The sequence below is a fragment of the Ranitomeya imitator genome, chromosome 8 (genome assembly GCF_032444005.1).
Source record: "Ranitomeya imitator isolate aRanImi1 chromosome 8, aRanImi1.pri, whole genome shotgun sequence".
NCBI classification, from domain to species: domain Eukaryota; kingdom Metazoa; phylum Chordata; class Amphibia; order Anura; family Dendrobatidae; genus Ranitomeya; species Ranitomeya imitator.
Genome location: NC_091289.1, coordinates 49146964 through 49174155, shown reverse-complemented (window position 1 = coordinate 49174155; position 27192 = coordinate 49146964). Strand labels below are relative to the sequence as shown.

At 44.1% G+C, this 27192-nt stretch overlaps 1 protein-coding gene across 2 annotated transcripts in view; it reads right to left on the bottom strand.

Annotated features, from left to right (window-relative positions):
* LOC138647687 (protein kinase C delta type-like) overlaps positions 1-26817 on the bottom strand; it is a 63224-nt gene extending 36407 nt beyond the window's left edge. Inside the window, exon 1 of one of the 2 annotated variants that reach the window (XM_069736880.1) lies at positions 26511-26817. The gene's annotated coding sequence lies outside the window, so the exon portion shown is untranslated. The remainder of the gene's footprint in view (positions 1-26510) is intronic. The other variant, XM_069736881.1, reaches the window with a different exon arrangement.
* Between the last annotated feature and the right edge of the window lie 375 nt (positions 26818-27192).

Sequence of the window (27192 nt, the reverse complement as noted above, 5' to 3'; positions counted from 1 at the left end):
GAAAAATAAAGACCATGTTTACTATTATTTACCACCCACTAATATAGCTAACCAATAAAATGATGCTACGGTATATATATACAATTCAGACCTAACAGGAAAATAATGATGACACCCTAGAAGATTGACGTATTGGTTTGGGCTACATGGACACATTTTGTGCAGCTCTGGTCCAAAAGATTGCATTAAGCTCAATTTAGTCCTCTGGACGGTAGCTGTAAGCAGGAGCTTGTAATCAAGGGACAGGGTGTTTTATATGCAAATCTTGATGAACAGGGTGCTGGAGTAAGATGTGCTAAATTCACTGAGAAGCGTTCACCTCTTGATGAATTTGGAGAAGCCTTCAGCTGCAGTGGCGCTGGAGTAAACTGATTAACTACATATAAACAGTTTAACAGTTCTAGTAGGATTTTCCTGAAATTTTCTTAGTTGCATTTTATAGCAAAATCCATGATCCCTAAACAGATAACACAGCAAAGGGATCTCATTGTTGAAAGTTATCAGTCAGGAGAAGGGTACACATTTTTTTCCCCAAGGCATTAGGCCAGTCTCACACATCCAGATAATTCCGGTACCAGAAAAATCGGTCCCGGAATTATCCGTGTCCGTGTCTCCGTGAGCTCACGTAGGCCATCCGTGTGGCACACGTACGGCACACGTGTGCCAACTGGGTACCACATGGAGCGTGCAGGAGACAGCACTAGAGATAAGCGCTGTCCCCTGCATCTGGTGCTGAAGCGGCCATTCATATCTTCTCCCCAGCAACGTTCGCTGGAAAGAAGATATGAAAAATCCTTTTTATTTGTTCTCGTGTTTAAAATAAAGATCCCTGTCCCCACCCACCTCCCACCCCCTGTGCGCCCCCCCCCCCCCCCCCGCTGTTAATAAAATACTCACCCGCCTCCCTCGCAGCGTCCTGTCCTCGCCGCACCTTCTCCTGTATGAGTGGTCACGTGGTGCCGCTTATTACAGTAATGAATATGCGGCTCCACCCCTATGGGAGGTGGAGCCGCATATTCATGACTAATCGGCGGCACCACGTGACCGCTTATACAGGAGAAGGTGCGGCGAGGACAGGACGCTGCGAGGGAGGCGGGTGAGTATTTTATTAACAGCGGGGGGGCGCACAGGGGGTGGGAGGTGGTTGGGGACAGGGATCTTTATTTTAAACACGAGAACAAAAAAACAAAAAAAAAGGATTTTTCATATCTTCTTTCCAGCGAACACTGCTGGAGAGAAGATATGAATGGCCGCTTCAGCACCACATGGGGGGACAGCGCTTACAGTAGCGCTGTCTCCTGCACGGCACACGGACAGCGTCCGTCTGCGGTACGTGTTTTACACGGACCCATTGACTTTAATGGGTCCGTGTAATCCGTGCGCTCCCACGAACACTGACATGTCTCCGTGTTTTGCACACGGACACACGGTCCGTGAAAACACGCTGACATGTGCAGTGACACATTGACTCACGTAGACACATTGAAATCAGTGTCTCCGGTACGTGAGGAAACTGTCACCTCACGTACCGGAGCCACTGACGTGTGAAACCGGCCTTAGATATACCATGGAACACTGAAGTCAACAGGAGTGGCTAAAATTTGGCACAACTGTGACATTATCTAGAACTGGACATACTCAAAAAATGATGAAAAGATAAGAAGAAAGAATAAATAAATAGGGTGTCTGAAAAAGGAAGATTGTAGCCTGAAAATTAGGCTACGTTCACACACATACAGTGCTTTTTGCTCAGCTCTTTGTTAGGGTTTCAACTCCCTCGAAAAACTGGATTCTGACAAAGTCCCTTTCCTTTTTTGTGATATTAGTTGTCGTTTTGAGCTCAAAATTTATCAAAATGACACATGTGGTTCATGAATTTGGCATAAAGTTAAAAATAGGATTTCTTTCTACCTTGAACTGTTATTTTTGTGACTTTTGGCACCAACAGTCGCACATAGGCATATGTGTAAAAAGTTTGGTGTGCTCAAAAATACACCAGGGTGGGGGGAGGGGAGGCGGTAATGCAGTTGAGCAAAGTTTAACAACTTTTTAAAAAGTCACAAGTGATGAATCAGGCAAAAACATTTGGAATCGCTAAACTCCACTCACAATGCAAAAAACAAACCAAAAATAAAAAAAACAAACACAGGTGAGCACGTATAAAATAAGACTTAAAAAGGCACAAAAATGATGCAAAAGTAGACAACAAATACACAAACAACACAAAGGCAATGATGAATCAGGACCTGTGTCTTTTTAGGACAAGCACAAAAATGTGGCGGTTTTCGTGAATGTCTGATAATGACAACCTAGCATTAGACATCTTTTGCATGGAACAAAAAAAAAAAAAGTTGTACTTTATTATTATTATTATTATTATACATTTTTATAGCGCCATTTATTCCATGGCGCTTTACATGTGAATACGGGGCAAATATAGACAAATACATTAAACATGTATTTAACTTTAGCTAATAAAAATTATTATTATTATTATTATTATTTATATAGCGCCAACATATTCCGCAGCACTTTACAATTAAGCGGGGACATGTACAGACAATAAATTCAGTATAAGTTAAGACAATTTAAACAGTGACATTAGGGGTGAGGTCCCTGCTTGGAAGCTTACAATCTACAAGGAAATGGGGGGACACAATAGGTGAAAAGTGCTTGTTATTTCAGGTCTGGCAATTATAATAAATAGGGATTTTCATATAAAGCTGCATGATCTGGTCATCAGCCCGTGTGTTTAAGTGCAATAGTCAAGTATCAAGTGCAGTTATCATGTGCATGGAGGGTGTGGAGACAGATGAGTAGTAGGGTGCAGATTCACATGCAGATAATATTTGGAAGGAGGGAACAGGACAAAATTAGTTTACTGAGTAGTTGATGTGGTAGGCTTGTTTGAAGAGATGGGTTTTCAGAGCGCGCTTGAATAGGTCGGGGCTAGGTATCAGTCTGATCGTCTGGGGAAGTGCATTCCAGAGAGCTGGCGCAGCACAAGAGAAGTCTTGGAGATGGAGGTGCGAGGTTCGGATTACGGGGAATGTTAGTCTTAGGTCATTTGTAGAACGGAGGGCACGTGTAGGGCGATAGACGGAGATGAGAGATGAGATGTAAGGCGGTGCAGAACTGTGGAGAGCTTTGTGGGTGAGAGAGATGAGTTTATACTGGACCTTGTAGCGAATGGGTAGCCAGTGTAATGACTGGCACAAGATGGAGGCATCGGTGAAGCGGTTGGACAGAAATATGACCCTGGTTGCCGCATTCAAGATGGATTGGAGAGGAGAAAGTTTGGAAAGAGGGAGACCGATTAGAAGAGAGTTGCAGTAGTCCAGACGAGAATGAATGAGAGCGACAATAAGAGTCTTAGCAGTTTCTACGGTGAGAAAAGGTCGGATTCTGGAGATGTTTTTAAGATGCAGGTGACAGGAGCGAGTGAGTGATCGGATATAGGGAGTAAAGGAAAGTTCGGTGTCGAATATGACCCCAAGACAGCGGGCATGCTGTTTGGGAGGTATGGTTGAACCCTCCAGGGTAATTTCGATGTTGGGTAGAGTGAGTTTAGTAGAAGGGAGAAACACAAGTAGTTCAGTTTTGAAGAGATTTAGTTTCAGATAGAGGGAGGACATGATGTTAGAGACAGCAGACAGACAATCCTTGGTATTTTGAATTAGGGTAGGGGTGATGTCGGGGGAAGAAGTGTATAATTGGGGGTCATCAGCATAGAGATGGTACTGGAAACCAAATCTGCTGATTATTTGTCCAATAGGGGCAGTGTATAGAGAGAAGATGAGGGGGCCCAGGACTGAGCCCTGCGGAACCCCGATAGTAAGGGGACGAGGAGAGGAAGAGGAGCCGGCAAAAGATACAGTGAAGGAGCGGTCAGAGAGGTAGGAGGAGAACCAGGAGAGGGCTGTGTCCTTGAGGCCTATGGAGCGAAGCATAGTGAGAAGGAGCTGGTGATCCACAGTATCAAATGCTAAAATACAAAGTGCCGCAAACTAACCACAACTGAATTCTGTAGGCGTGACCCTACACTTACAGGATAGAAACAATGAAGATTTTTATTACATATACACAGAAAGTGACAACTTGTGGTTCTGTGCACTCTCGAAAAGAATACACTGAACTGAAAGTGACATCTGAAGGGTTATTCTCAAAAATATTTATGTAATACTACTACTAACAAGACAAAGCAAATAAAAATTCCCCGCGGTGCATGAAATATATTTCCACTGACTCAGATATAAACAACCCGTTCCAATGAGTTCAGCAAATTCCAGCCCTAAAGTTCCATTGTCTGTTCTGCCAAAACATTAAAAAAATGTTTTCTTTTTTTTCTTGCAACTTAAACACACTCACAGTAAAAGGTAGTTACCAAACAAAAACACTCAAAAAGATAACAAAAGTAACTTAAATAATCACTATACCCCGTCCTCTAGATCCAAGAAGAGAATACATGTAGATGTGGCATTGTGCGTCCCACTATATTCAATTCTATGGAATTTAGAAAAACACCAAATAAATCTTGATTTTCCTTTATGGGAAAACCCTTTTAACGCCCATTACTCAAGTGCCATATCAAAATATACATAAGCGTTCTAGAAATTATACCTTTATTGGCTAACAGAAAGACTATTCTAGTTTGCTAATAATTGTATCGCTCCTATAATACTCGTCTTTTTACATAAAGGAACTAGAAAAGATAGAAGGTAACAAACACAAAAATAGGGGCTACATAACCACAAAACTTTTTTGACCAACATAGTCAACAATGAATAAGTATATATGAGGCCTACCACGATCAGGTGAGAAAACTCGCCGGCCAGTCTGGGTATCATGATCTGTACTCGGACCGTGTTTTATGGATGACCAAATGTGTAAAAATCTAAAAATTAGTTATTAAAAAGAAAAAAAATAGTGCTGGGTGTTAATCATTAGACCCCAAGACATGATTTCCTCTTCACTCCCATAAGCACAATTAGTTTTAATGCAGTGGCGGTGAAGCATGTGCGCTGCCACTCCATTTAAAGATCTTTAGGTCGTCACTTAAGGTGGACTCATCTCCAGAAGAAGTCAACCCCCTTTTATCAGCAATCACCTCCACTAAACGGTTCCCTGAAATTTGCCCACACGGAAATTTGCCCACACAGAAATTTGCCCACACAGAAATTTGCAGCATCACAAAATTTCAGATCTATGATATTTGAGGTGAAAGGTGAGGATGTTCACATGATGTGTGATCAACTTGTGATTTAATGCTGACCTAGTGCAAAACTGCAAACATGCTGAAGATCTGTGGTTTGTAGCAGTCTGTCATTATCAGCAATAGATAGATCTAGTCTGCTCTCATCTCTCACTGATTCTGCCTTACTCCTCCCACCAGCCCAGAACAGCAGCACATGAAGAACCAGTGGCAGTGTGACCCAGAGGAGCCATCACTGCTATCAGTACTCGCAAAAGAATCACTATTATCTGTGGAGTTACATGGGACTGCAGGTCAGATCTAATACATTATCATCTCAGTGGGAGCCCACCAAAAGCAGTGTGCTGCGGGCTGAGATAGATATGGTCCTGGAAGCCCACAAGGCACCGCAGAAATTCTTTATTATTCTTCTGCCCTGCAGAGCATCTCATGTATACATGCATATACTATTCCCCTGTACTACAGAGCATTTAACCTATAATTCAGCCTGTGGGCAATTTTCTGTGGGCATTCTTCACCTTGCACCTCAAATATCATGGATCTGAAACTTTGTGATGCTGCAATGGGCAATTTTCCGTGTGGCCAATTTTCCGTGTGGGCAATTTTCCTGGTCACCAAACAGAATATAGGATCTGATATCAAGATGTAACATAACTTAAGAGATCTCCAAGGATGTGTCTTTACTAAGACCCATGGATCACAATGGGACGGTTTACTTTCCAGAACAGAAGTAACTTTGCAAGTGTAATCAAGTGCCAAAAAAGGATTTACGGTAATTGAAGAAGCTACACACAGACCCCCGATGCGAAGGATATGTGCCATTATTATAAATGTATACGGTAATTTGGGAAAATCTCTTGACCACAAACATTTCAGTAATCACATAATAGATTAGAATCTGTTCTCTGCAATAGCCGGACAGTTTCGGGAGCGTGCACGACAGTCAGCAGAGTTTCCTCTCTGGCCAAGTTGAAGGCAATTAGCCGAGATTTTCCTTCCTGGATTGTCCTCCAAGGACATACTTGGACACAAAGCCGGAAGCTCTAAAGTAAATGGTTTCACAAGTAGATGTGACCAAGTCTATGACAATGTGGCAAAGATGGAAAATGGTTTCACATGACTAAGAGAAACCATGAGGTCACCGTCAGTCAGCACCTTAGCATGTCCCTGTATTAATCGATGAGGGACATAAGTAACCTATAAAAACACAGCAAAACAAAAACTTCCTGCTGAGTCACAAAAAAAAAATATTCCACTTTCGAAACGAATGTCCACAGAGTATAAAAGGAAACCAAGACCATGTTTCCACATTGCGTAAATGCTGCATTTATTTCACTGCTGTTTTATTTTGAGCAGAAAATCTGCTGCGTTTAACAGTCCTTGCAAAATGTATTTGATTTGATAAAAACTCAAGAGCTCTGTGCATTTAAAGACGATGTTGAATTGTGTGTTTTTTTCTCTATAAGCTTATAGGAGGAACAGGAAAAATCCCATGTTAAAAAAACAACAACAATTGTGTGTTTAAGTACAAAAAAGTATCAAAGGCAACAAATATACGTGCATGTACATATGATAATGTATATGAAGTTTATGTTACATGCATAATCTTAAATGCATATATCTTAACTAAGTGTACATATATGTATTGGACAATGAACATGAAAGAAAGGGACACTCGGTATATTAACAAGGAAGACGAGAGAGAACAGAAAACGGAGATGTGGTCACATTAATGAATAACCATAAATATAAAATTTTATTGCAAGATATACACATCAAGATATCGGCAGTGGATATGCAACAAAAAGCTGAAGGAGGCACGTGTCATGTCAAAAGGTAAAGATAAATGTAAAATAAAAAGTATAAAGCATGAAAAAAAAGGGTGGGGGGAGGGGAAGCTGCTGTCAGGTAATATGACTATATGTGTAGTTAATGTGTTGCTTGACCGTACATATAGAATGCTCAAAAAAAGACTGCATATAGAATGCTCAAAAAATTACCGTGCATACAGAATGCTTAAAAAATGACCTTTCATATAGAATGCTCAAGAAATAAGCAATGAGCATACATATAGAATGCTCAAAAAATTACCTTGCATATAGAATGCTCCAAAAATGATTGTACATACAGAATGCTCAAAAAATTACCGTGCATACAGAATGCTTAAAAAATGACCTTTCATATAGAATGCTCAAGAAATAAGCAATGAGCATACATATAGAATGCTCAAAAAATTACCTTGCATATAGAATGCTCCAAAAATGATTGTACATACAGAATGCTCAAAAAATTACCGTGCATACTGAATGCTTAAAAAATGACCTTTCATATAGAATGCTCAAGAAATAAGCAATGAGCATACATATAGAATGCTCAAAAAATTACCTTGCATATAGAATGCTCCAAAAATGATTGTACATACAGAATGCTCAAAAAATTACCGTGCATACTGAATGCTTAAAAAATGACCTTTCATATAAAATGCTCAAAAAATAAGCGTGCATATAGAATGTTCCAAAAATTACCATGCATATAGAATGCTCAAAATGACCATACGTGCAGAATGCCCCAAAATGCAGAAACTAATGCAGAGTTTATTGCAAAAATAGCATACTGGTTCTAGTGTGTTGGCCAGCTGTGATTAGTCTAGTCTAAAGGTACCGTCACATTTAGCGACGCTGCAGCGATCTAGACAACGATCCCGATCGCTGCAGCGTCGCTGTGTGGTCGCTGGAGAGCTGTCACACAGACAGCTCTCCAGCGACCAACGATGCCGGTCCCCTGGTAACCAGGGTAAATATCGGGTTACTAAGCGCAGGGCCGCGCTTAGTAACCCGATGTTTACCCTGGTTACCATTGTAAAAGTTAAAAAAAACAAACACTACATACTTACATTCCGGCGTCTGTCCTCTCCGGCGCTCTGCTTCTCTGCACTAAGCGCCGGCCGGAAAGCAGAGCACAGCTGTGACGTCACCGCTGTGCTTTCCGGCCGCTGCGCTTACACAGTGCAGAAAAGCAGAGCACCGGAGAGGACAGATGCCGGAATGTAAGTATGTAGTGTTTGGGTTTTTTACATTTACACTGGCAACCAGGGTAAACATCGGGTTACTAAGCGCGGCCCTGCACTTAGTAACCCGATGTTTACCCTGGTTACCAGTGAAGACATCGCTGAATCGGTGTCACACACGCCGATTCAGCGATGTCTGCGGGAGTCCAGCGACGAAATAAAGTTCTGGACTTTCTGCGCCGACCAACGATGGCACAGCAGGATCCTGATCGCTGCTGCCTGTCAAACTGAACGATATCGCTATCCAGGACGCTGCAACATCACGGATCGCTAGCGATATCGTTCAGTGTGAAGGTACCGTAAGTATCCACATAATGATTACCAACACAAAGACTGAGCAAACAAAAAGGAAAATATTAGAGCGACACACTCCAAAACTAATCTACCAACCTACATATGAAAACGAGTGCACACAAAGGTCTCATAAAAGCTAACAATTTATTAAATATACTTTTAAAAAGATTTAAATACAAAAGACATACATATACCAAAACAGAATGTTCCTAGAAGTGGCACCAGTGACATGTACAAAGTAAGAGATGTAAAGTAACAAGACAAATTCCACATAGGACAAAGAACCCCACTCACACAATAATTCAGGCCAACTAATAAGTGTCATGACTGGTACTAAATACACTGCTCAAAAAAATAAAGGGAACACTCAAGTAACGCATCCTAGATCTGAATGAATGAAATGTTCTCATTGAATGCTTTGTTCTGTACAAAGTTGAATGTGCTGACAACAAAATCACACAAAAATCATCAATGGAAATCAAATTTATTAACTAATGGAGGCCTGGATATGGAGTCACACACGTACAGTAGTACCAGTCATGAACCCTGGCACATTCTGTGCGCTCGCTAATACTGCAAGGAGACATGGCTTTATCTCAGAAGCACTGGATGTGCCAGCCAGCTTCAGAGCAGTGCTTGCAAGCTCTATAGCACACAGCTTGTAAGTGCTGTGCTCCTTGCTTAGGCAGTCACCTCTTAGGATATGTTCCCATAGTCTGTAAACGCTGCGGGTTGAACGCTGCGTACCTCCACAGTGTCCAACCCCCAGCGGGCAAATGTTACAGCATAGTGGATGGGATTTCAAGAAATCCCATCTCCACTATGCGTGCATGGATGCCTCCGGCTTACCTGCGTATACGCACATGCAGCCCATCTTTCCAGACCACAGCATGTCTATTTATCTTGCAGAGACGCTCAATTTCCGCAAGATAAATATCACCGTCCAATGTATTGGGCACGGTGATTCCGCATGGTTCAATGAACACATGCGGAATCACCTGCCTCAAAAGCCAGCAACACTTTGGAAGGAAGGAGCGGACACGTGCTGCGTCCAAAGCGCTGCCGATTACTGACCGTGGGCACGTAGCCTTATAGACTGAAGAGGTAACCAGTAGGGTTGAGCGAAACGGGTCGGTAATTTTAAGAAGTCGCCGACTTTTGGCAAGGTCGGGTTTCATGAAACCCGACCCGACCCCCGTGTGGGGTCGGCCATGAAGTCGGCGATCTTCTGAATCTGGAATCAGAATTCCGATACCGATTCCCGATATGTTTAACATATTGGGAATTGGTATCGGAATTCAGATTTAAGTGTAAAATAAAGAATTAAAATAAAAAATGTCGCTATACTTACCCTCTGACGCGCCCTGGTACTAACCGGGAACCTTCCTCCTTCGAATCAGCGCTTCCAGGACCTTGCGGTGACGTCCTAATAGGAATATACTCACCCTCGGACGCGCCCTGCTTCTTTCCGGCAGCCTTCCTTCCTAAGAATCAGCGCTTGAAGGACCTTCGGTGACGTCACGGCTTCTGATTGGTCGCGCGAGCGGTCACATGGGCGGCCGCGCGACCAATCACAAGCCGCGACGTCACCGCAAGGTCCTGGAAGCGCTGATTCGAAGGAGGAAGGTTCCCAGTTAGTACCAGGGCGCGTCAGAGGGTAAGTATAGCGATATTTTTTATTTTAATTCTTTATTTTACACTAAAATATGGATCGCAGGGCCTGAAGGAGAGTTTCCTCTCCTTCAGACCCTGGGAACCATGGAAACCCAATGCACTGCATTGGGTTTCGAGTTTTGGCCGACCCCGACTTTTTTATAGGATCGGCCGATTTCACTCGACCCGACTTTTGAAAAAGTCGGGTTTCGTGAAACCCGACCCGATCCTATAAAAGTAAAGGTCGCTCAACCCTAGTAACCAGTAATCTAGGTAACAAGCAAAATAATTTAAAAAAAAGTCCTTTACGTTATAAAGAACGGGGGGATTTTTAAGAGGGGCAAGATTGCAAAATTGCTTGTTTTTATATGCAACTTTGCAATTTCACCCATTTAAGAAGAAGATGAGACAACCCCTTTAATATACTTCTGATTTTTTTGAGACATAAAATCTGCAGTATATCTATATCACATGGCAACGTCCCACGAGCTGCTACAGTATAGAAACCATACTGTAATACCATGAAACATGCAAAAGTGCTAGGCAATTCTAACAATACAATAGCCAATAAATATATCCCTTTATTACGTCAGCCACAACGCTGAATACATTCTCCTCTCTTTCCTACAGCCCTATCAAATCTTTTCATCTACATTGTATGCAGCTTTATCTCGCAGGACAGGATTTATCACTCGCTATTGCCTCATATGTGAAAATAAAAAGGTTAATGCAAAGAAGAAAAAAAAACTTACAGGAGTCTTAAGAATTCAAAGTCCAAGAGCTTGAGGAAAAGGAGAGTTGTAATAAATAACCAATTCATGAATGTAGCTGAGAGAGTGAAACACATGGAGAGAAATGTAAGAGCAGTGTGGTTATGGTCATGGCCTCGACATGATACTCGCCATCTTCTAATCACAGCACATAAGCCTTATACGTGAGAACTGCACAAATACGGTACCTATAAAGGATATTGTAAAGAAATATGACTACATGACGGCGGTGGATTGGTCTGTCGTGTGGTCTCCAGTCACTGGAGAGAAAGAGAGCACTCAATAGGATAATAAACGAGCCCATTACTTATTATTACTATTTTTTGTTTTCCGCGAACTTATGAAAACTTCTTTTCGACAAATGAGTTATGTATAAAAAAAAAAAAAAAAAAAAGTTTTTGTTACCCCCTTATTTATACATGCTAAGATCCGTGATTCTGGAGGTAAAATCAAGCAAAGCGCATCACAAAGGGGCGGTCTGTATGGCAACCACCCCCAAAGTGGGAAGGTTGGGAACGTCTTTGAGGCGGAGGATTACAAGTGGGAATAATCTTCTTTTGCACTATGTATTCCTAAGACTGGCTTAATATATCCGACATTCATGAACCGAACACGGATGGGCTGCAAGTCTCCTAACTGGACGTCAGCACATATGAATCTGGCGAGTTTGGGTCCCTAGCCACCAGGCAACCCCCACATATACTTATGCTGGCTAACAGATGTAAATCATTCAGCTGCGGCAAGAAAAACTAAATCTCCGAGCACTAAAAAAATACTCGGAGGACCCCCGAGCGTGCTGGAGAAATCTCGAGTAACGAGTATATTCGCTCATCACTAGTCAGGAGTCCCGTGGTCAGCCACCTACATCATGGACTTTACTCAGATATGTGAGCTCCGCTTAACCTGGTGCCTGCACCCTCTAATGAATGAACAAGTCCGTCCTGAGATAGCATGGGATGGGGAGACATATGAACAGCAGGGAATGCCACACTTCACCAAGAATCCCAGACATTGTACATGCCACCTAACACAGAGATCTGAACATTAGACCAGGCTGCCATCAAAATCCTGCAAGTATTTACAGTACAATGGCAGTGGATAGCCTTAAAGGGAATCTGTCAGCGGGATCAACCTTCCTAAGCCATCTATATGGGCACGTAGGTCATAGGAAGCTGAATAAAATGATATATTGATATCTGCGATCTGATGTCTTATTCCAGAGAAATACACTTTTTTCTAAATATTTAAATGAGCTGTTAAGATCTATGGGCCGGACATAGATCTCCCCGAGAATCTACCTCCAGAGCTTATTTTAAATTAAAGGAGGTGTTATCAGTGTGAGACATGTAATGACTGACACCAAAGAGAAGGGCTGACAGCACTCACTAAGTGTGGACGCTCGTTTCAGCTCCAAGGAACCCACTTGGAGAATCAGCGACATAAAATAGAAAGAAAACAGCGCCCAATCCCAGGTGATGAATTTCAAAAATCAGGAAAAGTTTTATTTCGCCATCAACAGGTCTTTATTAAGTATACAAAAAAAAAAATCACCAAAGGGCTGGCTTATATAGTGTGGAGACCAAGTCTACACCAACCACCACATAGACGGCTTAGTAGAATGTTCCATATGGCATCCATTTTTTTTTTTTAATTTACGCACCTATAGACTTGTATAGGCAGTCCCGTAGGAGCCTTGAGAGACAATAGAGCATGCTGAATTTATTATTTTTTTTTTTTTCACCATGACCCTTGGTATATGTGAAAAAAAAAAGTAATCTATGTAACCCTACTGAATAACATTGATCAGTGTGCTGTGCAATTTTTACTTGGACAGCACACGTCTGTCTAGTATGCTTGTCTGTACGAGCCCCTAAGCATTTAATCATTGTATTTTGCCTATTATGGGCTTCCAGGGGATTGATATTACAGCAGTGCCTCTCGCATTGCGAGGGGGCCCCCTGGTGAGACGCCTGCCAGTTTTTGGCTGGATGTACTTTTGTCAGAAGTGATCATGTGCTGCGCAGATTTTTCTTCGGCTGCATAAATCTCTGGATTGGTAACATATTTATATGCCTATTGTACTGGAATCAGGAGACAATATAAAAATGCTGAAATTATTAACTTTATGTGTGTACACTATTCCTGACCAATAAATGACTTGTATCTTACGTTTTTCACCAGTTTTCCCCTCTGCTATCTCTCTATAATTTTCGGTGCTCCCTGAGCTGGTATACGGATACTGGATGCTCTTTGTAGCACGCACAGAAGCAGCAGCATGAAAGACATTATAGAGCAGTACTGAGACGTGTGGCTGTGAATCCAGATCTGGAGTAAGCTTAAAGGGAATCTGTCACCCCAAAAATCATATATGAGCTAAGCCCACCGGCATCAGGGGCTTATTTACAGCATTCTGTAATGCTGTAAATAAGCCCCCGATGTAACCTGAAAGGTAAGAAAAACAGGTTATATTATAGTTATCCAGGGATGGTCCCGCTGCGGTCCGGTCCGATGGCCGTCGCAATCCGGGTCCAGCGCCTCCTGTCTTTCTGCCGCGGCTTCGGCACCGGGAAAGGTCAGAGAAGCCCGGCGCCTGCGCACTGCAGTACTTTGCTCTGCCCTCAACAGGGCAGACAAAGTATGCCTGCGCTGGAGCTGCGGCGTGAAGACAAGAAGAGGACGTCATCGCATTTAGATGGGAGGCAACAGACCCGGATCGCGACGCCCATCGGACCGAACCGCAGCGGGACCGCCCCTGGGTGAGTATAATATAACCTGTTTTTACCTTTCAGGTTACATCGGGGGCTTATCTACAGTATTACAGAATGCTGTAACTATCTGAAGATTGAATTAACTCCCACTGTACACGACAGGAACCACACTTCAAACCTTTAAATTTTTTTTATTGCTCATTTTGTATACTGCATAAGGCCAGTCTCACACGTCCAGATAATTCCGGTACCGAAAAAAATCGGTACCGGAGTTATCCGTGTCCGTGTGTCCGTGAGCTCACATAGGCCATCCGTGTGGCACACGTGCGGCACACGTGTGCCACCCGTGTGCTGACTGGGTCCCACACGGAGCGTGCAGGAGACAGCGCTAGAGATAAGCACTGTCCCCTGCATCTGGTGCTGAAGCCACCATTCATATCTTCTCTCCAGCAGCGTTCGCTGGAAAGAAGATATGAAAAATCCTTTTTTTTGTTGTATTTTCATGTTTTAAATAAAGATCCCTGTCCCCACCCCCCTCCCACCCCTATGGGAGGTGGAGCCACATATTCATGACTGTAATGGGCGGCACCACGTGACCGCTCATACAGGAGAAGGTGCAGCCAGGAGAGGACGCTGCGAGGGAGCCGGGTGAGTATTTTATTAACAGCGGGCGGGCGCACAGGGAGTGGTGGGGGGGGTGGGGACAGGGATCTTTATTTTAAACACGAAAAAAAAAAAAAAAAGGATTTTTCATATCTTCTTTCCAGCGAACGCTGCTGGAGAGAAGATATGAATGGCGGCTTCAGCACCAGATGCAGGGGACAGCGCTCATCTCTAGCGCTGTCTCCTGCATGCTCCGTGTGGTACCCAGTCGGCACATGGGCGGCACATGTGTGCCGCACGTGTGCCACACGGATGGCCTACGTGAGCTCACGGACATGGATAATTCCGGTACCGATTTTCCGGTACCGGAATTATCTGAACGTGCGAGACTGGCCTTATACAGGAATACTACTGGTCTTCATAGGTCCAAGATAACGGCGTTTGGGGCCTTCAACAGGCCCCTGGCTGACACAGCCACGCATCGGCTCTTTGCAATCTAGTTGCCAAGGAAGCTAAAGAGCGCAGAAATAAAGTTTAATGATCACAAATTTCCTGTTTAGGCACAAAAAAAAAAAAAATGTACATTTTCATCTTTTACATTTTAAAAATTGCAAAATGGACCAATGAAAAAGTTTGGGCACCCTGCATAGTTAATACGTTTGCAAGTATCACAGCTTGTAAATGCTTTTTTGTAGCCAGAGAAAAGTCTTGTTTGAGGAATTTTCATACATTTTCCTTGAAAAATTCTTCCAGTTCTGTGAGATTCCTGGGTCGTCTTGCATTCTCTGCTATTTTGAGGTCTAGCTGCAGATTTTCATTGATGCTCAGTTCAAGGGACTGTGAGGGCCATTGTAAAACTTTCAGCTGCACATTTTGAGGTAGTCTATTGTGGATGTTGACGTATGTTTTGGATCATTCTCCGTTTGTAGAAGCCATCCTCTTTTCAACTTCAGCTTTTTTACAGATGGTGTTATGCTCGTATCAAGAATTTGTTGAAATTTCATAGAATCCATTCTTCTCTATATCCGTGAAATGTTCCCCGTGCCATTGGATGCAACAACCTCAAAGCTTGATTGGTCCACCCCCATGCTTAATGGTTGGTGAGATGTTCTTTTCCTGAAATTCTATGTCCTTTTTTCTCCACACGTAGTTTTGATCATTGTGGCCAAAGCGCTCTTTTTACCTCGTCTATCCACAGGACTTGTTTCTGAAATGCATCAGGCTTGTTTAGATGTTCTTTTGCATACTCTGATGCTGAATTTTATAGTGAGTACACAGAAGAGGTTTTCTTCTGATGACTCTTCCATGGAGGCCATATTTGTGCAGGTGTCTCTGAACAGTAGAACAATGTACCACAACTCCACAGTCTGCTAAATCTTTCTGAAGGTCTTTTGCCATCAAAGGGGGGGTTCTGATTTGTCTCTCTAGCAATCCTACGAGGTTTCCTGACCTTATCTTGATCTCCAATGTTTCTGTTAACTGCCATTTCTTAAATCACATTTTGAACTGAGGAAACTAAGGGCAAATTGAAAAAGCTTTGCCATCTTCTTATAGCCTTCTCCTGCTTTGTGGGTCTCCATCATTTTCAGAGGGCTAGGCAGCTGCTTAGAAGAACACATGGATGCTGTTTTTTGGCACAAGGTTAGAGGAGGCTGGGTTTTCATAAAGCTGGGAAGGTTGCATCACCTGGCCTTTCCTAACGATGATACTGAACAAGCCATAACCCTAAGGGTATGTGCACACGCTGCAGATTTTGCTGCGGATCCGCAGCTGCAGATCTGCAGCAGTTTCCCATGAGTTTACAGTAGCATGTTAACCTATGGGAAACTAAATCCGCAGTGCACATGCTGCGGAAAAAAACGTGCGGAAACGCAGTGGTTTACATTCCGCAGCATGTCAATTCTTTGTGCGTATTCCGCTGCGGTTTTACACCTGCTCCAATAGAAAACTGCAGGTGTAAAGCTGCAGCGGAATCCGCAGTAGCAACCGCGATAAATCCGCAGGAAAAACCGCAGCGGTTTTGCACTGCGGTTTTTCCAAAAAAATCCGCAGTCCTCCAGAATACGTGTGCACATACCCTTACAGGTTAATTAATGTCTGTAACCTTGGTCAAAGTTATCTGAGAACACAAATTTCCAAGGATGCCCAAGCTTTTGCATTGGACCATTTTTCATTTTTATAATTCTTAAAATGAAAAAAAAAAAACACACTATATATTTTTTATTTTTTTACCTAAAATACAAACGAAATGTGTCATCTTTACCTTTAGGCCTTTAATAGTTCATTTCATCCTCAACTTGCCTAACTATCCAAAATAACAGTAATTTTGACCAGGGGTGTACAAATTTTTACATGCCACTGTACCTGCAACTAACACGTCCCACTACTGGACACGATCACTTTTGAATGCTCCTAGTGTGCTGTATGAAAGCAAAAAGCACTCAATGGTCCAAAAATGTGATGTTATCCAGCACCAAAGGAGAGTGGCTAAAACTTAGCCTTAGATTTAACAAAAAAAAAGGGCGGTATGTGCATGTAAAAAAAACAAACAAAAAAAACAATGCTTACGCATTTTGGAAAAACTCTTATTCATAGCTGTGAAATAAGAAAAAAAAAAAAAGAATACTTACCGGTAACTTCCAAAATGGTGCCGCTCCTCCAGTCCGCGTGCTGTGAAATGGTTATGTCTGACGAAAGTGGGACTGCTGCAGCCCATCAGTGGCCGCTGATAAGCTGCAGCGCTCATGTGACAAGATCTCTGGGGGACACATTAAGTGGACAAGAATGCTTTTTTTTTGGGGGGGGGGGGAGGGGTTATTTCTTTTTTCAGCACAATGGGGTCATTCAAAAGGTTTGTCCTTTAATGTGTCTGATCCTAAAGAAAACAAAAAACCTTTAAGAGTGAACTATTTTTCATTCAGAAACTATAAAATTCAAGCAAGGATTGATCACATAAAGTCCAAACTTTGCTCATACACCGCCAAGAATATTCAGATATTAAATATTAATAAAATTTACAAAATAGACTTTTTATTAATAAAAAAATATATAATAATAATAAACACTTGGAAGGTCTGCACACCTTATGTGCTACTGTAACAGAATCTCAGCTATGACACCCACTGCCATAAACAAAGTGAAAAACAGAGGCCAAACTGGTTAAACCGGAACCCAGCTTGCTACATGCGGTAAGAAAGGAGGACAGGAGACAATTTCAAGTCTCCGCTTGCTCACTGAAAGTCAAACAAAACTTCAGAAGAGGGAAGTGAGCAGCAAAATCAGGACGCTGATTGCAAAGAAGCCAAAATGAAACTATGAAACTTTTAAAAGGAAGGCTGAAGAAATGATCATCTGACGAGCTGAGGAACAGAGGTGCGATTATGCCACAGTACGGTAACACCAAACTGTAGGAAGTTACAAAAGCCAGACAAGATTACAGCCTGGGACTTACAGTATATCCGCGCCCACATTACTGCTTGACTTTGCAGAGTGCTCATAAGTTACACGGAGTCCCTATGATTTATTCTTCCTTTTTCATACAATTTCCTCAAAAAATGAAAAATGTTGACATGCTCCGTCATATGCCGATGTACGGCTCACATATATATACTGTGAGCCCTAAAGGACCGGAGCAAAGAGACCCTCAATGAGGGATTCCAGGCACAACAGAACCCATGTTACAGAACTGCCCCGAGATCTGGAACCTTTAAATGAATAAAAGATGCGAAATATAAATTTTCCTGTATGACAGAATCACCTAAATATGGACTATTTCAGGAGTGAAACTTTCCCCGAGCTCCAGCGCTATCTAATAGTGAACTCGCACCCTTTCAGTACATGTCAGAGATAGAAGTTGAAGGATTTTGCCAATCTATACCTTCGACGGACGCCCGAGACGTTCCTTTGCCATCTGTTGTGCGAATTTGGGCATATGGACGCATTTTGTGTATAATCGGAGCATAAACTAATATCACAGTCTGAACACACCCTCGGGATTCGTATGCATGGCAATGCCTTGCAAGCAAATAATCTACTGACGAATAAGGGGTCTGTTATGATAGACACACTTGGGGGGGGATTTATCATTGCTTTTTTAAACTGGTGTAGGTGCAAACAAAAAAAGAAATAAAATGATGGCACACGACATATCAGTCATCACGATGCTTTATAATGAGCGGATAATCACCCTCCAGCCACAGAACGGTCAGGAAGTCTGTCCCAGACTGCAAATTTCCATTACTCCAGGGATAAAGCTAAAATAAGATAATGACCAGAACTAAAGCAACAGATCAGATAAGCGGCACATAAAGCCTCCATAAAAGCGAATCTTCCGTTCCTTTTGCAGCCATCCAAAAACAATAAAAAGTAAATGACAGAGACCTCCATCCATTTCCTCAGCGGGCTGTGAGCGGAGATTAGTCCTGACTGACTAGCGGGCTCTTATTTTCCTACTGTGTGTGAACAAGAATAGTATTTTCCTACTGCTCTTATCCTCGTACTTCAATCCACCTCGATACGGACTGTTTGATTTGCTGCCATCTAACAGGAGATTAGATTACAAAATAATTCAAACCTAACCAAATCTGATCTCCTACTTTGCACAGATGAGGGGAAAACACCCTGAAACACGTGTCTGAAAAATGGAATTTTTAGTTTGACTTGTTATCCTAAGTCATGTTGCAAGTTCCTTTAAAACAGCGGTGGGGAATCTCAGGCCCACGGGCCGTTAGTGGCACTCGATGACCTTTTTTTATCCAGGGCCCCCCACCCCCACCCTCACCCCCGGGCAGAATCCCATGGACCACAATGCTTGAGCCGGCAGCTGTATTTTGATGGTCGCCGGCCTATTAATTTCTTCTTGCTCCGTGAAACCTCACAGACTGAACGTAGATGCACGCGCAATGAAAGATTACGTTCTGACACCAGTGTCCGCGTAAGGACGTACCTTGTGGGCAGAATTAGTGCACAATTTGTACAGTCCCCAAAGGATGGTAATAAATATCCAAATAGCCCTTGGCGGAAAAGAAGATTCCCCATCCGTGCTCAAATGGGTGAATAGTGACTCTTTGGATTGCTGCTTCCAGAGGAGCACTGCATGGCCTACAAGTCTCCTTACACTGATTTGGTACTCTCCACAAGGGAAAACTTTAGCCTTTAGTCCCCCTGTCAGAAGCCTCTCACCCAACCAAATCAGATCTCCTGGTTTGGACTGATGCAACCGGAAACACATACGAGTGTCTGGTTTGGCTTCTCAACCTAAGTCATGTAGCAAGGCTCATTAAAGGGTCGATATTGACTTTCCGGACGCTACATCCCATAGGTGGCACTAGAGTTTGTCCTCTTCCTTTCTGAAGAGGCTATTTGAATATTAAAAGATTTTAACACTGCAGGGTACAAGTTTTAGTTTGGATGACAAGCCACTCTGGGTGAAACGTGCTTGCATTAACCACAAAGTCCAAATCTAGGACATCTTTCCACATAATGTTATATTGTGTTGATCCTGTTATTTATCTTAGAAATGGTTTTGTTTTGTTTTTGTTTTAAATCCAAAGCATAATTTTATCCTGTGTATTATCACTACAGCATTTCTATAGCAAAATCTGTAAAGTTTCCACAGCGGAAAAACCGCAATAGCAAAAACTGCTGCAGATTTGAATGTGGTAATCCCGCAGATTTGCTGCCCATCTCACCCACTGTATCAGCAGCATACATTGACATACGGTAGATTTAAAAAAAATCACAGTTCCAAGGGGTTGTAATGAGATATTGTGACAAACCCATTAAAAGAAATACCCATGAAAAACGTTTTTGAAAACAGCATGTTTGTTGGTACGGCTACAATAAAAACATCATCAGCCATAATGATGGCACCTGCAAATGCCCCAGAAGTCTGCATACCGTTACTGTGGACAGAACAGCTGCTACTGAACTGCCAAATTTTATTTGGCAAGGGCAGAAGACATTCCTTTTTTACAACACGCTGCTTCCAAGGTAATACACAATGCTCCCGACAGATGCCCAAACAAAGAGCGAGGAGTTAATAGCGTAATTACAGCAGCGCTGACACCCCATTCTTTTGCCAAGCATAGATCCCCCACCTATAGCACATACTCATACCCATAGATCCCCCACCTATAGCACATACTCATACCCATAGATCCCCCACCTATAGCACATACTCATACCCATAGATCCCCCACCTATAGCACATACTCATACCCATAGATCCCCCACCTATAGCACATACTCATACCCATAGATCCCCCACCTATAGCACATACTCATACCCATAGATCCCCCACCTATAGCACATACTCATACCCATAGATCCCCCACCTATAGCACATACTCATACCCATAGATCCCCCACCTATAGCACATACTCATACCCATAGATCCCCCACCTATAGCACATACTCATACCCATAGATCCCCCACCTATAGCACATACTCATACCCATAGATCCCCCACCTATAGCACATACTCATACCCATAGATCCCCCACCTATAGCATACACTCATACCCATAGATCCCCCACCTATAGCATACTCATACCTATAGATCCCCCACCTATAGCACATACTCATACCCATAGATCCCCCACCTATAGCATACTCATACCTATAGATCCCCCACCTATAGCACATACTCATACCCATAGATCCACCTATAGCACATACTCATACCTATAGATCCCCCACCTATAGCACATACTCATACCCATAGATCCCCCAGCTATAGCACATACTCATACCCATAGATCCACCTATAGCACATACTCATACCTATAGATCCCCCACCTATAGCATATACTCATACCCATAGATCCCCCACCGCTCCTGCATCCTGCTGGTCGGGTCCCCCACTTGGATGGCGCCAATTATTGACCGGTCCAGAAGAGAAGGCAAGATCTGCAGGGAACGGGTCAGCAGGATGGAGGAGTTGGGAAGTATCCATCAGGGAGTTGTTTTTTGTGTTTTTTTTTTTTTTTCTTTTAAAAAGCACACTTGGGCCATATGGTCACGGTTCTCCAAATACTGGTGGAAAATCCCTTTAAGTGTTCATCTTAGAGGCCAGAGCTGCAAATGGGTGACATTTTTTATGTGCTACCCTCAAAGCAAACTGTTCTACATGGAATTCAGTTTGTAGGTTTCCAGCAGATTACATATCCCTTACCTTATATTTGAGTCAGCAGGTAATAGTTTTTTTTTTGCACGGGGCCAGAAAAGAGCAGCTGGATACTGGAATATGATTATCGCTCATTGGCAGCTGTCGATCTGCGGATCAATCAATGCTGACACTCAAATGGTTAAAACGCTAATCAAGGAGTAAAGGCTTTAGGCCAGCGTTATACAATGAAATCATTCTGCATATGTAACCTCCAGCGCCCCCTCTGGTCAGAACTACTATTACAATAGTGGCCTTTAGTCTCAGGCACATCGAGCTTCTTACAGCCCAGAGCAGAGACATGATATTTAGCATCAGAGACGGATCAGATCTGATCCAGAGAAAGCTGTGCCGATCTCTCAGGAGACATAGATCACATGTACCGTTCATGCATGGAGTTGTGCATGAGCCCCAGACCTGCAAAACCCAGCAAAAATCTTTCAGATGTTTTCATTCTGTACTTGATGGACGTAAAAAAATAAATAAATTAAAAAATCAGGCAAGCACTAAGCTTTATTAATCTGAGATTAGATGTCCGTTTCATACCGGGACTGAATAGGACCAGAAGAAGCACAGACCAGTGCGAAACTGCAGTATCCTTTAACTAGCTTTTTTTGCACTTTATTGGAAGAAAAAGTCTAATTTTTTTTTTTTATTGGCGAGCGCCATCCCTTTCCTTATTCTATGGAGTAATCTACTATACAATTGTCTAAGGGTCTCTTCCGTCTTTCTGTCTGTCCTTTTTTCTGTCACGGATATTCATTGGTCGCGGCCTCTGTCTGTCATGGAAATCCAAGTCGCTGATTGGTCGTGGCTGTTTTGCCGCGACCAATTAGCGACGGGCACAGTCCGGAAGAAAATGGCAGCTCCTTACTCCCTGCAGTCAGTGCCCGGCGCCCGCATACTCCCCTCCGGTCACCGCTCACACAGGGTTAATGCCGGCGGTAACGGACAGCGTTATGCCGCTGGTAACGCACTCCGTTACCGCCGCTATTAACCCTGTGTGTCCCCAACTTTTTACTATTGATGCTGCCTATGCGGTCTCGCGAGACTGCTAAGTCATCTGGGTAATTTCTCAATGTATCCTTGGAACGGAAGATGGCGGAACCATGCGCGTATCGCCGGAGCTTCGGTGGATCCTAGGGGGTGAGTATATAACTATTTTTTATTTTAATTATTTTTAACAGGGATATGGTGCACACACTGCTGTATACTACGTGAAAGAGAGCAGTCACGTAAATAGTAGAACAGAACAAGAAAAAAATCCAGCTTCCAAAAATAGTCCAATTTATTGAGAGTAAAATGCAAAGTCCAAAAACATGGTGAACAACAAGAGAGTGAGTAGCAGCAGGCTACGCGTTTCGAACAGTGTGTTCTTTTTCGACACACTGTTCGAAACGCGTAGCCTGCTGCTACTCACTCTCTTGTTCATGTTTTTGGACTTTGCATTTTACTCTCAATAAACTGGACTATTTTTGGAAGCTGGATTTTTTTCTTGTTCTGTATACTACGTGGGCTGTGTTACATACTGCGTGGCTACTATATACTACATAGGCAGTGTTATATACTGTGTGGGCTGTGCTATATATTATGTGGCCACTGTTATATACTGCGTGGGCAGTGTTATATACTGCGTGGGCAGTGTTATATACTACGTGGCTGCTATATACTGAGTGGGATGTGCTATATATTACGTGGCCAGTGTTATATACTGCGTGGCCTGTGTTATATACTACGTCGCCTGTGTTATATACTACGTCGCCTGTGTTATATACTGCGTGGCTGCTATATACTGCGTGGGCTGTGTTATATAGTAAGTCGCTGTGTTATATACTGCGTGGCTGCTATATACTGCGTGGGCTGTGTTATATAGTAAGTCGCTGTGTTATATACTGCGCCGCCACTGTTATATATTGTGTGGCCTGTATTAACGCATCGGGTATTCTACAATATGTATGTATATAGCAGCCACATAGTATATAGCACAGGCCACGTAGTATTTGTCTGCTGTATACTACATGGCTCCTATATACTACGTGGCCTGTGCTATATACTATGTGGCTGCTATATACATACATAAATACATATTCTAGAATACCCGATGCGTTAGAATCGGGCCACTATCTAGTTTTATATATTGACTGTAGGGATTTAAGTACCGCCTTCTAAAGACCATACCTTTTTCCTATGCAGGTTAGTCAGCCTCTTTACACATGTGGTCTCAGATTTCTTTGCAGTGTAGCGCCATCTTGTTTCTTATGCTAGCGCACTGTTCATTTATTCTGAGATGATATTGTTACATTGTATCTCACAGCCCTCTGACCGGACAGTTCTCACACACTCAGAGACTTGTATGTGACTTTTTTCACATATTTTCTGGGGTCATTAATGGGGCAGTAAAGGTTTGCATGGTGCATCCCTGAAATGCCACATTAGAATATTTCTGGAATGCAGGATCAAAGTCTGATCGTTTGATCCCCTGATCAATCCCCCAAGCATGACAAATGTAATAAAATCCTATGAGAAATAAAAAAAAGAAAGCAAATTGCCAAAAATAAAAAATCCTACAACTGATTATCACTAAGGTTTGTTCTTCGTCTTGGTGCAGCAGGGCCGTCCAGATTTTTCTAGGTAATTGCTGCACTTGTTCACTCTCCTCCGGGCTGCTGTAAAAAGCACCAAACACACAAAATCTCAGGAATCAGCTAAAACAATGGAAACCTTGTCAAGAAGAAGAAATACTCAAAACAGGAAGAAGACGGAACACAGACGTCTTTATACAGAGGTTTCCATTACACAACATGGGTCATCCAATATTAAATATACATTAGTTATATCATCAGAGCGGTCACACGAGGGACACAAAGTATAGGAGCAAAGTTACGAGAACATGAGACACTTCTCCTTCTGACTTTTAAGATGCTGAGGATCATCAACCTGATTACTGTGTTATTTTACAGCATTCATTGTACAGTCCGCAGGTGGTTATTACACTATTAACCCTAATAACTGCCGACACGCCTTCTTACGAATCATTAATGGGCTTTATTCTAGAGCACTGTGCTTCTGCAGCACTTTAAAGTAACGGGTGCAAGGGAAAATTAATGCTCTCCTTATCGTTCTATGAACAGCACTCCTCATATGAGGGATGTGTAAGCAATGAGGGCAGCAATGCTGCCGCTACTTCCACTGATCCCATTAATTAGTGGTGACTTGCCCAATGACGACGCTGCTGGATCTAATGATGTTGCTGGATCTAACTAGACCCACTTGGATGGTTTCAATGTCTGCTGTCCCGAACACGACCACCTGACACACGCCTAGGAGAGTGCTGAGCTCGGGTCAGGAGATCTACGACCTATCCGTGATTCACAATTCATACTGTGACCGGGAAACACAAAATGTGATCATAAGGAACAGCTTTGTAACAAGGTGTTATAATGAGGGCACCTGTCCAGGTCCGATCACTTCTGTACGTGGGATCTGACCCTCCGGAGATCTGCTTTACTATGTGCTCGGATTGGAAAATGTGGCTGTACACGTATTCTGCAGACAGAAGCCAGATCCAGGAAGACAAGCAGCTTCTGGGAGCCGCTTCACCCGGCACACCACACCTGGCAATGCCCACCACACCTGGCAATGCCCACCACACCTGGCGATGCCCCACCACACCGGGCGATGCCCCACCACACCGGGCGATGCCCCATCACACCAGGCGATGCCCCACCACACCGGGCGATGCCCCCACACCGGGCAATACCCACCACACCAGGCAATACCCTCCACACCTGGCGATGCCCACCACACCTGGTGATGCCCACCACACCTGGCAATGCCCACCACACCTGGCAATACCCACCACACCTGGCAATACCCACCACACCTGGCAATGCCCACCACACCAGGCGATGCCCACCACACCGGGTGATGCCCACCACACCGGGCGATGCCCCACCACACCGGGCGATGCCCCCACACCTGGCGATGCCCACCACACCAGGCAATGCCCCTACACCTGGCGATGCCTCGTCTCTGCTCCCAGTCATCTTGTTCCTTAGATCTGACCATCACCCTGTCATACTACACCAGCAAAACAACACAAGGGCTGCGGAACATGGAAGAGGACCATTATTATTATTATTATCAGTCTACATGGGGAATGCTCCATCCTAACAGATCCCATTGTCAGCACTCAGCACAGTGCACGCTACATGTCCAGAGTGGGAACATTTACTGATTTTGGCCGAAATGTATCTTGTGAGTTTTGCTGACCACGAATTTTCCTCCTTTTCATCCATTGCTACCGTCCTCCTCCACTCCTCTTCCAACCTGCTGCCGTCCTCCTCCTCTCCCTACCTCTGACTGCTGCTGTCCTCTCCCTACCTGTTAAGGTCATCCTATTCTCCTCTCCCTACCTGCTGCTGTCCTCCTCCTCTCCCTACCTGCCGTCTTCCACCTCCTCCTCTCCCTACCTGCCGTCTTCCACCTCCTCCTCTCCCTACCTGCCGTCTTCCACCTCCTCCTCTCCCTACCTGCTGCCGTCCTCCTCCTCTCCCTACCTGCCGTCTTCCACCTCCTCCTCTCCCTACCTGCCGTCTTCCACCTCCTCCTCTCCCTACCTGCCGTCTTCCACCTCCTCCTCTCCCTACCTGCCGTCTTCCACCTTCTCCTCTCCCTACCTGCTGCCGTCCTCCTCCTCTCCCTACCTGCCGTCTTCCACCTCCTCCTCTCCCTACCTGCTGCCGTCCTCCTCCTCTCCCTACCTGCCGTCTTCCACCTCCTCCTCTCCCTACCTGCCGTCTTCCACCTCCTCCTCTCCCTACCTGCCGTCTTCCACCTCCTCCTCTCCCTACCTGCCGTCTTCCACCTCCTCTCCCTACCTGCCGCCGTTCTCCTCCTCCTCTCCCTACCTGCCGCCGCCGTCCCCCTCCTCCTCTGTGGATACTCTCTGGCACTTCCTCGTCTCCTCCCGTGCTCGGTCTCCCTCACCCCGGTCCCCCGGCGCCACTTTCTGTCACTTTGCTGCCCCCGTACCTGCAGTGTCGGCGGCCTCTCCAGGTGACGGCTCCGGTCCGGTACTAGTCGGGGGATCCCCGGGGTGACGGCGCTTCCTTATTCCGCTGTGTGTGAAGTGTCCGGGCTCTGCCTCCTCCTCCTCCTGCCGCCGCTGCTGCCGGCTACACCCTCCTCCTCCTCCCGGCACCTCCCCGCGTCCTGTGCGGCCCCCAGTCTCCGACCGGCGCGCGTCTCCTCCTGCTCCGGGCTCCGTCCTGTGTAATGGCGCTCCTGTCACCTCAGCGGCATTTCTACAGCCTCGTTATTACACGAACTCCATTTCCTTACTTTTACCACAGAACCTTCCTCCTGCCCCGCACTCCTCCGCCGTCCTCCTCCTGCCCCGCACTCCTCCGCCGTCCTCCTCCTCCTGCCCCGCACTCCTCCGCCGTCCTCCTCCTGCCCCGCACTCCTCCTCCTCCTCCTCCTCGTCCCTTTTTGCCTCACGGTGTAAACATCTCGGCACCTGAGGGAAGCGCCGTCCGTGCGCTGAGCTGTGCGACATTACAGTTCATCTCTATTCTTTTTTTTTTTGTTTCTCCAAAACTTGTATAGTTTTATTTTGGGAGTTTTTTTAAATTATTCATTTTATTTTATTTTTAAGTGATGAACAAAAAAAAAAAACATTTATAATCAATAAATAAACAGCTCAGTGTTACTG